The sequence below is a fragment of the Atractosteus spatula genome, chromosome 4 (assembly GCF_055471065.1).
Source record: "Atractosteus spatula isolate fAtrSpa1 chromosome 4, fAtrSpa1.hap1, whole genome shotgun sequence".
NCBI lineage: Eukaryota > Metazoa > Chordata > Actinopteri > Semionotiformes > Lepisosteidae > Atractosteus > Atractosteus spatula.
The window spans coordinates 33,783,800-33,794,711 of NC_142709.1; positions in this window are offsets into that span (position 1 = coordinate 33,783,800).

Sequence of the window (10,912 nt, forward strand, 5' to 3'; positions counted from 1 at the left end):
GCAAAATGTACAAGACTGTGATTAGACCTGTACTACTATATGGAGCTGAATGCTTGGCAGTTGGAAAGAGGGAAGAGAACTTGATGAGAACAACTGAAATGAGGATGTTGAGATGGATTCTGCAGATTTCAATGAAGGATAAGATCAGAAATGAAGAAATCCGTAGACGATATAGGGTGGTGGAGGTGGATGCGAGAGGCGAGGTTACGGTGGTATGGAGATATCATGAGGAGGGACGTTGAGGAAGTAACAAAGAGGGTAATGGAATTTGAGGTGGAAGGTAACAGGGGAAGAGGCAGGCCTAGAAAGAGATGGATAGATTGTGTGAGAAAAGATATGGAGGTATGTGAAGTGAGTGAGGAAGATGTGCTCGATAGAGACAAGTGGAGAAGAGCAACCAAAGCAGCTGACCCCAGGACAGTCTGGGACTAAGGCTGTGAAAAAGAAAAAGAAGAAGGATATAGTAAGTTCTATGAGTACATCCATAGGTCAGGTATTGAATTTCATACAATTAGAAGAGATGAGAAAAATCTTTTTTTCTTTCTTTTTTTCGTACATGAAACAGTGTCCGAATATGTCCCCTCGTCTGAAACGAACTCACAAGAAACAATTACTTGTTGCCACGGGATGGCGATATTGTAACATAATAATTGCTCTATTGAGTGCCTACTGTCCGTGTTTTATATCCCAGAACTTTCACGCGTTTAAATTCTTATACTTAAAGTTTTTGTATTGTTCAAGGGAATGACCTGAAATAACAGCTAATATTTCTGGAGGGGAGTTAAAATCTTTAATTCGGGAAAGCGGGGCCGGGCCTTGGCTTAGGCGAACTACGAGGCCACCAGGGGGCCCCCTCAGTGTGCAACACGACATTTTTTTATCAGCACGTTCACATCCGAGTCGAAAATTCCCTCTAGTGGCTCTTTGTGTGCTAATCTACGCTGTTAAAAGTTTGTTAGTTATAAATGATAATATCGTGTTTTCATTGTAGCCCAACTCCTAAACTTAGTGGCCAGTATTGTACTTACTGAACCACCATTGCCAGCACAATAGGAGAAGTATTATCCTTACAATTTGTGGGGCATGGGCCAGCTTACTGATAATGATAATAATAATAATAATAATAATAATAATAGCTTACACTTATATAGCACTTTTCTGTACACGCCAATCAAAGCGCTTTACAGGTAATGGAGACTCCCCTTCACCACAACCAATGCGCAGCATCTACCGGACATCCTGCTGATGTCCAAGCAGTGTTTCTCTATATTACATATTTATATAACAATATTTCTCTAGAAGATGGTGGATCAGTCTTGTGCCTGGTTATTGTTCCTTGTGTGTGTCCACCCTGTGCTGCACTGACATACAGTTCATGGCTTGCACTCAGTGCTGGTCAGATAAGGCTCACTATGACCCAATCAGATGATGTCCCTATAGATAATGGAAGGATGTTTACATAAACAAATGCATCCATTTATCGGTGTGATTTATATGATTTACTCAACTATATTATAGTCACAATAAACTTGTAATATTAACTAAATACCCAAATAACCTTCTATGCATCTCGAGGAGTTTGTAACATCTCAATAACTGTGACTACCTGTTTACCTGCAGAGTTCTGATGGGCGTTCCCTCTGTTGTGGTGTAGAAGTATGCTGCAGTACTCCACCATTTTTTAACTGCCAACTGCCTACTGACATTACATTGGGACTGCAAATGTCCGTGCTGATTGATTGCTTGCAGATTTCAAGAAAGCTGGCCCCATCAAAGTTGGCAATGATCAGTAATGTGACATAAAGACTGGGCCTCATTTTAAGTTGGGAGTACTGTGCAAGTGCGCCTATAGAATGCTGTGTGTCACCCAGGTGGGGCTGCTGGTGCAGAATGGCTGCTGTGTGTCTCCTAGGGGGTCCTGCTGGGGGAGGAGAAACAATTTACAGTGGTGTGAAAAAGTGTTTGCCCCCTTCCTGATTTCTTATTTTTTCGCATGTTTGTCACACTGAAATGTTTCAGATCATCAAACAAATTGAAATATTAGACAAAAATAACACAAGTAAACACAAAATGCAGTTTTTAAATGAAGGTTTTTATTATTAAGTGAAAAAAAAAATCCAAACCTACATGGCCCTGTGTGAAAAAGTGATTGCCCCCCCTGTTAAAACATAAATCAACTGTGGTTTATCACATCTTTGGAAAGCTGAGTTCAATTTCTCTAGCCACACCCAGGCCTGATTACTGCCACACCTGTTCTCAATCAAGAAATCACTTAAATAGGACCTGCCTGACAAAGTGAAGTAGACCAAAAGATCCTCAAAAGCTAGACATCATGCTGCGATCCAAAGAAATTCAGGAACAAATGAGAAACAGAGTAATTGAGATTTATCAGTCTGGAAAAGGTTATAAAGCCATTTCTAAAGCTTTGGGACTCCAGCGAACCACAGTGAGAGCCATTATCCACAAATGGCGAAAACATGGAATAGTGGTGAACCTTCCCAGGAGTGGCCGGCCAACCAAAATTACCCCAAGAGCGCAGCGACGACTCATCCAAGAGGTCGCAAAAAACCCCACAACAACATCCAAAGAACTGCAGGCTTCACTTGCCTCAGTTAAGGTCAGTGTTCATGACTCCACCATAAGAAAGAGACTGGGCAAAAATGGCCTGCATGGCAGAGTTCCAAGACGAAAACCACAGCTGAGCAAAATGAACATAAAGGCTCGTCTCAGTTTTGCCAGAAAACATCTTGATGATCCCCAAGACTTTTGGGAAAATACTCTGTGGACTGACGAGACAAAAGTTGAACTTTTTGGAAGGTGTGTGTCCCATTACATCTGGCGTAAAAGTAACACAGCATTTCAGAAAAGGAACATCATACCAACAGTAAAATATGGTGGTGGTAGTGTGATGGTCTGGGGCTGTTTTGCTGCTTCAGGACCTGGAAGACTTGCTGTGGTAAATGGAACCATAAATTCTGCTGTCTACCAAAAAATCCTGAAGGAGAATGTCCGGCCATCTGTTCATGACCTCAAGCTGAAGCGCGCTTGGGTTCTGCAGCAGGACAATGATCCAAAACACACCAGCAAGTCCACCTCTGAATGGCTTAAGAAAAACAAAATGAAGACTTTGGAGTGGCCTAGTCAAAGTCCTGACCTGAATCCGAGTGAGATGTTGTGGCATGACCTTAAAAAAGCGGTTAAGGCTCGAAAACCCTCCAATGTGGCTGAATTACAACAATTCTGCAAAGATGAGTGGGCCAAAATTCCTCCACAGCGCTGTAAAAGACTCATTGCCAGTTATCTCAAACGCTTGATTGCAGTTGTTGCTGCTAAGGGTGGCCCAACCAGTTATTAGGTTTAGGGGGCAATCACTTTTTCACACAGGGCCATGTAGGTTTGGATTTTTTTTTTCCTTAATAATAAAAACCTTCATTTAAAACTGCATTTTGTGTTTACTTGTGTTATCTTTGTCTAATATTTCAATTTGTTTGATGACCTGAAACATTTCAGTGTGACAAACATGCAAAAAAATAAGAAATTATGAAGGGGGCAAACACTTTTTCAAACCACTGTATAATTTTATTTAAAAAAAGAAGAGGGAATTCATTATCAGACTGAAGAAAGCTGTAAGGAAACGAAAGGAGTTTCTGGAGTATGGTTTGTACAACGCAAGGTTCAGATAGAGGAAGTCAATTGTCCAATTAAAGAATTTAAGGTACTGAAACTTTATTTGGGTCAAAATGCAACCAAAACTTTTTGTTAAAAGAAAAAATCCTTTCTTGACCTGAGATTTTTTTAAACTGACGTCTTGCAGCTCCCTTTTTCAGTACCTCTTAATTGGTGTTGCCAGTCAGCTCAAGGTACCAACACAGCACTAACGATTCATGTAGTATCTCTTTGTAACCAGTGCTTGTATGGAAGATAAACAAACACTGTTTGTACATATATGTATCTTTGTGTTTATGTGTGTGTTGGTATGCACATTTTTGTGGGTACATGTATATATTTACGCGTGTTTATGCGTATGTGTGTGCGTGTGCAGTGCAGCCCAGATTAGTGAACTGTAACTGCTGATTACTCTTTTAGTCAAATTGTCTTGTTATCATGTGTGAAACAAAATTACAATATTACATATATATATTTTAAAACCTTTTATGTAACTAGAAGGGCAAATATTAATCATCTGATGAAAGCCCCCTCGCTTGGTTAGTTTTAGAGATTTCCCCATTCAAGTTCACTGCCTGTGGCCCCTGTTCTATTATTAACCTTGACAGCCCACCCAGAGGCTAAATATAGCATTCAACCAAAGCTTACAGCTAAAGTGCAGTGTGATGTGCTGTTCTATAGGAAGTGACACAACAGGTTAGGCAGAGATGACTTCATTGTTCGTTGACCGCTACGACAAGATAATGCGGCCAGCCTTCTCTAAACACCTCCGACCAGCTAAGGAAAAGTCTTTGAACTGAATCAGGCTGTGTCAAAATATCAAAGACATCAGGGTAATGGGTCCTCTCCGCAGCTAATAGTTACGTGTGTGCAGTTCAGTATGAGCCTTTGTAATGTGCTGAACTGTAAGAGTGCGTGTGGCCAGGCCGTAGCTGTGTGGCAGGGGGTGACAGAAAAAGAGTCTAGCTTTTCATAGCTGCACTCTCACAGCACTGGGGTTAGCAAGGTTTTGCAACATACAGACTACAACTATTCTGAAAAAAACAATTTTTTCTTTGATTATGTTTCCCTTCATATGCCGGTATCAGAAAGAACTATTTTTCACACCAAAATTTCAAATTGGCTACGATAATTACTGTTCACTTCTTTTTTTTGTTCAATATGTAGAGAAAAAGAGGAAATAACTATTTTCAAACAAGGTGAACAGCCATGTTAGGGGGTTGTAGTTTACTGCTTTCAGTGCTTTGGCTAAACGGATGCAGGCAGGGTGTCACACACCAGCAGTATATACAGTATGGGATAGACAGGGGTGTTTCCCCTACTGTACCCCTCTCTTAAAGTAGGCTGGTGGAAACAAGACACAAGCAAGCATCAGTGTTGCATGCGTGAAACACAGACTTTCCGTCTTCTTCAAAACAAATGTGAAAAAGAATATGGGTAGATTCTTGTAACAAAATTAGCATCATTAAAGCATCAGTAGCATCTTTCGCACTATACATTAAAACAAACAATAATAGATGTTGCAATTGTAAGAACTGATGTGACTCATAGCAAAATAGGACCCTGTACATGTACAGTTTCACTGCAAATTGGAATTGTGAGAGATTTGATTAGCCATGAAGGGAGTGCAAAAACATCAGAAATGCACTACGAAAAGTCTCAAATGAAAAACACAGACAACCACACAACACAGATCAGCGCCTCAGGTACTGTGAAATGGTAAAACTTTACAAACACACGCTGAAAAAGAAAAGAAACACATACATAAACAAACAACTTGCAGAAATTGAGGAGTCACTAAACCAGAACTGTTTCTGGGAGAAGTGGAACAATTTAAACAAATCAAAACCAGAAGAATTGGCCATCCAAAATGGAACAATCTGGCAAACATACTTTGAAAATCTCTATGAAAAGCTCACAAATACAAATCAATCAGACCAAAACACCACTTATGAAAAACTCAAAATTTTGGAATTGGCTATCAGAGACAACCAAAACCCCTTAGACTCCCCAATCACTGAGCAGGAGCTACTGGACAAACTCCAGGCCCTCAGACCACGCAAAGCCTGTGGCCATGATGGAGTCATAAATGAGATGCTGAGACACAGCAGCCCAAAGTTGCAACAAGCCCTGCTCAAACTCCTCAATCTCATCATGACAGCTGGATGTTTCCCCGAGGCCTGGAACCAAGGACTGATCACGCCCATCTATAAGAGTGGAGATAGACTCAATCCCAACAACTACCGGGGCATCTGTGTGAACAGTAACCTGGGGAAGGTATTCTGCAGTATCCTAAATACACGAATACTGGCCTTCCTTACTGAACACAATGTCCTGAGTAAAAGTCAGATTGGCTTCTTGCCAGATCACCGCACATCTGACCACATTTACACCCTACACACACTGATAGACAAACACGTCCACCAAAAACACAAAGGAAAAATTTTTGCCTGCTTTGTCGATTTCAAAAAAGCATTTGACTTGATTTGGCATGAAAGATTGTTTTACAAACTACTCCAAAGTGGCATAGGGGGCAAAGTGTACGACATAATTAAATCAATGTATTCAGAGAGCAAATGTGCAGTGAAAATTGGAAACAAAAGGACTAAATTCTTCACCCAAGGCCGTGGGGTGAGACAGGGCTGCAGCCTGAGCCCAACACTGTTCAATATCTATATCAACGAATTAGCAGGAATGTTGGAGCAGTCTGCAGCTCGTGGTGTCACACTACATGACACAGAAATCAAGTTCCTGCTCTACGCAGATGACCTGGTCCTGTCACGCCCGACATCCCTCCCTAGAGGGCACTCCACTGCTCTCATTATTGTCCGTGTGATTAAGCTCTCCAGGTGTACCCTTTTAGTGTTATTATTTAAAGACCAGCTCCTCCAGTCCTCGGGGCTCATCATTAGGGTAAGATGTCGCAAGGCCCACCTAGCACCAGGAAACCCTACGTCCGTCTCCTGAGGGCATAGGCCTCATCCCCGACACCTCCCGCTTCCTGAGCCCGGGGTCTGGAGGATCTCGCCCCATCACCCTTGGACCTCCATGTTTTGTTTGTCCGTGTGCTCCTCCCTCCCAGGGATTTTAACTTTGTCGCATCCCAGGATGGATTTCTTGTTGATGGACTCTCGGACTGTGCTTTGACCTGCCCTTGGACCCGTTTGGATTTGGATGCCGTTTTGTCTTCCCTGTACACTGTCTCACGGATTGTCACTATTATTTTGTGCACTATTAAACCCCTGTGTGTTCCCTTTTACCACGCCTCCTGTTTTCTCCAGCTCTTACCGCATCGCATAGGGTCTTCTATAAGATCTGACACGGATTTCAGTCCGTGTTCCTGACAGGTCCTGCTGTCGCAGTACTGTCAGACCTGGGCACTGACAGTCAATCTGGACAAGACCAGAGTTATGGTTTTCCAGAAGACCTCAGGGAAACAGGTTCAAATTCACACTTAACAACAACACATTGGAGCACACATCCAGCTACACATATCTCGGTCTCACCATCAGCTCTTCTGGGAGTTTTGACCTGGCAGTGAATGCACTGAGGGAGAAGGCACTCAGGGCTTTCTACGCAATAAGAAGGAGGCTCTTCAACATCAACCCACCAACAAGAATCTGGCTCCAAATTTGAAAGTGTAATCCAACCCATTGCCCTATACGGCAGTGAAGTGTGGGGTCCCCTCACAGACCAGGATTACACTCAATGGGACAAACACCCAACAGAAACAGAAAAACACCTAACAACGGGTGCAGGGCCGAATTAGGCCAGTACCCACTATTGATAAACATACAGAAAAGAATATTAAAGTATTGGCTACACCTAAAAAACAGCAACCAAAATTCCTACCACCACAAAGCCCTGCTGAGCCAAGAGCTGAGCCCAAAACAGAGCCCCCTGAGCCAGCTGGTCCTGAGGCTCACTGACCTGAGCCACACCAACACTAACCAGCATCAGGACAGCACTGCTAGAGCACCACAACCCAGACTCAACCACATCACAGCACAGATCAAACAGCAATATCTCACACACTGGGACACACACACACAAACACAACATAAACTGGAATGCTACAGAACCCTAAACAGACAATACACACTAGCTGAATATTTGACCAAGATAAGAAACAACAAACAGAAACAGACCCTGAGGAAGTACAGGCTCAGTGACCACAGCCTGGCCATAGAAACTGGGCGACACAGGCAGACCTGGCTGCCCAGAGAGGACAGGCTGCGCTCCCACTGCCAGCAGGGAGAAATAGAGACAGAGGTGCACTTCCTACTGCACTGTGACAGATACTCTGGAATTAGAGAAACATTCTTCCCGAAATTCAGAAATCTAATCCCAGAGTTCCCACACCTGCCAGAATCACAACAGGTCCCAATCCTACTGGGAGAGGGAGGAGGGAACTCAGTTGAACTGGCAGCCCAGTATGTGATCTCCTGTCACAGCCTGAGGAACAGTGAGTCTGTCTCCCAATAATGCTCCAGCCGCCTACAGTATATGTCAATATTTTATAATATGTCTTTGTTGTAAATGTCTGTAATATGTCTGTAGATTTTATTTTACTTTTATTTTTTGTTTTGTTTAATGTAAATATCATTACTTTCATTTGCTTTGGCAACACTGATTGTACCCATCGGTCATGCTAATAAAGCACCTTGAATTGAATTGAATTGAGGCCAATCAGGAGATGTGAAGTCAGGATAGGTGAAAAGGCCAATCAGGAGGTGTGAAATGAAACCAACAATGAATAGAGAGAATTTAGAAGAAAAGTAGTCTGTCGTTGAGAGAAGGGGAAAGGTGTGATCCTAGCTGCAGGATAATTTTGGTTTCTGTAGTCTTTCTGATGTGGAAGTTAGGAAAACCATCTTTGAGAACACAGACGGTGAGATTAGTGTGATCATGGCCGTCTGAGGTGAAATGAGAAACAATAGGCTTGGGAAAATCTTTAATCTTCACAGCCCTAAGATGTTCTCTGAAGTGGTCTCTGAGTCTCCTTCCTGATTCCCCAAAGTAAATAAGGTTGCTGGGGGTACAAGATGTCATCTGAGTGATTGGGAATTGTCCTGAGGGGCCTTGAATGAGTGTGGTGTTAGATGTGTACTTGCAGGTGATACAGCAAGCTCTGTTGCAAGGGAAAGTGCCTGGGTAGGATGATTGCTAAGGGTGATCAAGGGAGCTGTGAACAAGAGGGTTACGCAGATTAGGTTGTCGGTGAAATGAGATGATGGGGTGGACAGAAAAGAGGGCCCCAGTGGAGGGAACATCCTGTAGGATGGAAAACGTATGTCACTATTGCAGGTCCACATGTCACGATGCTGAGTAAAAAAATGTGTTCACATTTGAACTCCTGGAGTTGGGCAGAAAGAAGCCACACTGTGCTTAGATCTCAGCCAGTACTGAGGTCAGAGCCCACAAGTTAATACCACAGGATGTCTGGAAATAAAAGTCTTTTATTTCCTTTGAAAACAGGGTTTTAAAAACAAGTGGTTTTATCAAGGTGTTAACTTGAGGTAATATGAAGATAACTTCATGAGCATTTGGGGCAATGGTGAGATCTGGATCCCATGGAACTTTCAGCTCTCAGCTGAAATTATCAGCTTATTTTATTCTAAGGACAGGTTCTTACTGTATGTGTGCTGGAGATCTGCTCCAGGCTTGCTAGTTTCATCATTCTTCAGTGAAGGAGTGCTCCTTGGCATTTAGAAAGCCAATGCATGAATCACAAAAGAATGGAATCCATTTATAGATGAGACATGTTAAATACTCCACTTATTTAATGTGTATGATATAGCTGTATTTAAAAAAATAAAAATATATCACAGAATAGGTTTTTGATTTTGCACGGTTTTACTGTAAGACTAACTTTTGGCTGTAAGACTTCATACAGTAAGAGGTAGTTCAACCAGAACTTCTCTGATTAAGTAATTCTTTTACTTTCAACTCTTCACCCAGTGTGGGAGAATTTAAAAGCCCTTCACAATTCTAAAGGCCAGCTCACTCAGGCTTTTGTCAGGCTCAATGTGCTGAATAGACTCCTTTTATGTGTTACCTTTCTTAAATTCCTATGGAGAGTTTGGAGAGACTGTCCTTAATGGTTTGCTAGTGTGAAAATAAATTGCAGCTCTGCTCTGCCCTGGCTCAGAATAGTGGCTAATACAGATACAGTATAACATCTCCACAGTGCCGTAAGACCAGGTGTCTGGTGTGCCAGAACTCTATACTTTCAAGGAGGAGCCTTCACTTCTGTAACACTAAGCCCTGTTACACCAGTCTCCTGCTTGTCTGTCTCTCAGCAACGCTAGAACACTAGTTACCATTTACATAGATATGTACAGTATGTCTGGGCTGGAGTAAATAAAGTAGAGTACTGTGACAACAGCACTGTCCGCACCTGAAACTCATGGCCCATCTGGTAACTGAGTTCACAGCTCTAATCACTAAGCCACAGTACAAATGAAAATAAAATCTTAAAACTGCTTTGAAGGCTTTGATATTTAAGCATTACAAAGAACATTTTTCAAATGTCACCATTCCTGTTTTCTTCGGACGAAGTTTGTACTAGCTTTTGTGACACGACTGTTTCACAACCCCTCAATGGCTACCCGACTTTGCTTTGCTTGTTCATACAGTACGTAAGCAAAAAAGCACTTTCCGCAAAGTTTTGTTTTTCCTCATGGCTGAAGCTCCTGGTCATGTAAAGATGCTATCTCATCAGCTTGAGTCAAAATGTTCACCCTCTATTTCACTTGTCCCCAAGGAGATGCGATAACGAGAGGAAATAAGAGTTATAAAACACTGGTGTCACGAGCTAGGATATCGTCTTGCAGACGACAGCAGGACCAAACCAGGTAAAATCAGAATTTCACTTTTTTATGTTATTCTCATTTTTAGTTTTTTTTTTGTTGTTCCTCATGACTATTGCCAAAGTCCACAATGTCTTAAGCATTCAAAGGAAAAGAAAAGGCAACTTCTGACCTGAACTCATGATTAGCGCTTCCAGGAACCAACCCCAACAAATGCGAAAGAAAAATAGTATGTGCAATGAGAACTGAGAGTGCTTACGAAGACTGTCTGAAATACCTAATTCAGCAACTAGTGGCTGTAAGCACAAAAGGATTTTATCTACAAATATAATCTGTATACAGTGATTTTGATAATAATCTACACTGTGTTTCCTGGACAGGAATAGGACCAAGAAAACAGAGAATTTCTTATTTACAGGTAGGCAAAATTTTTC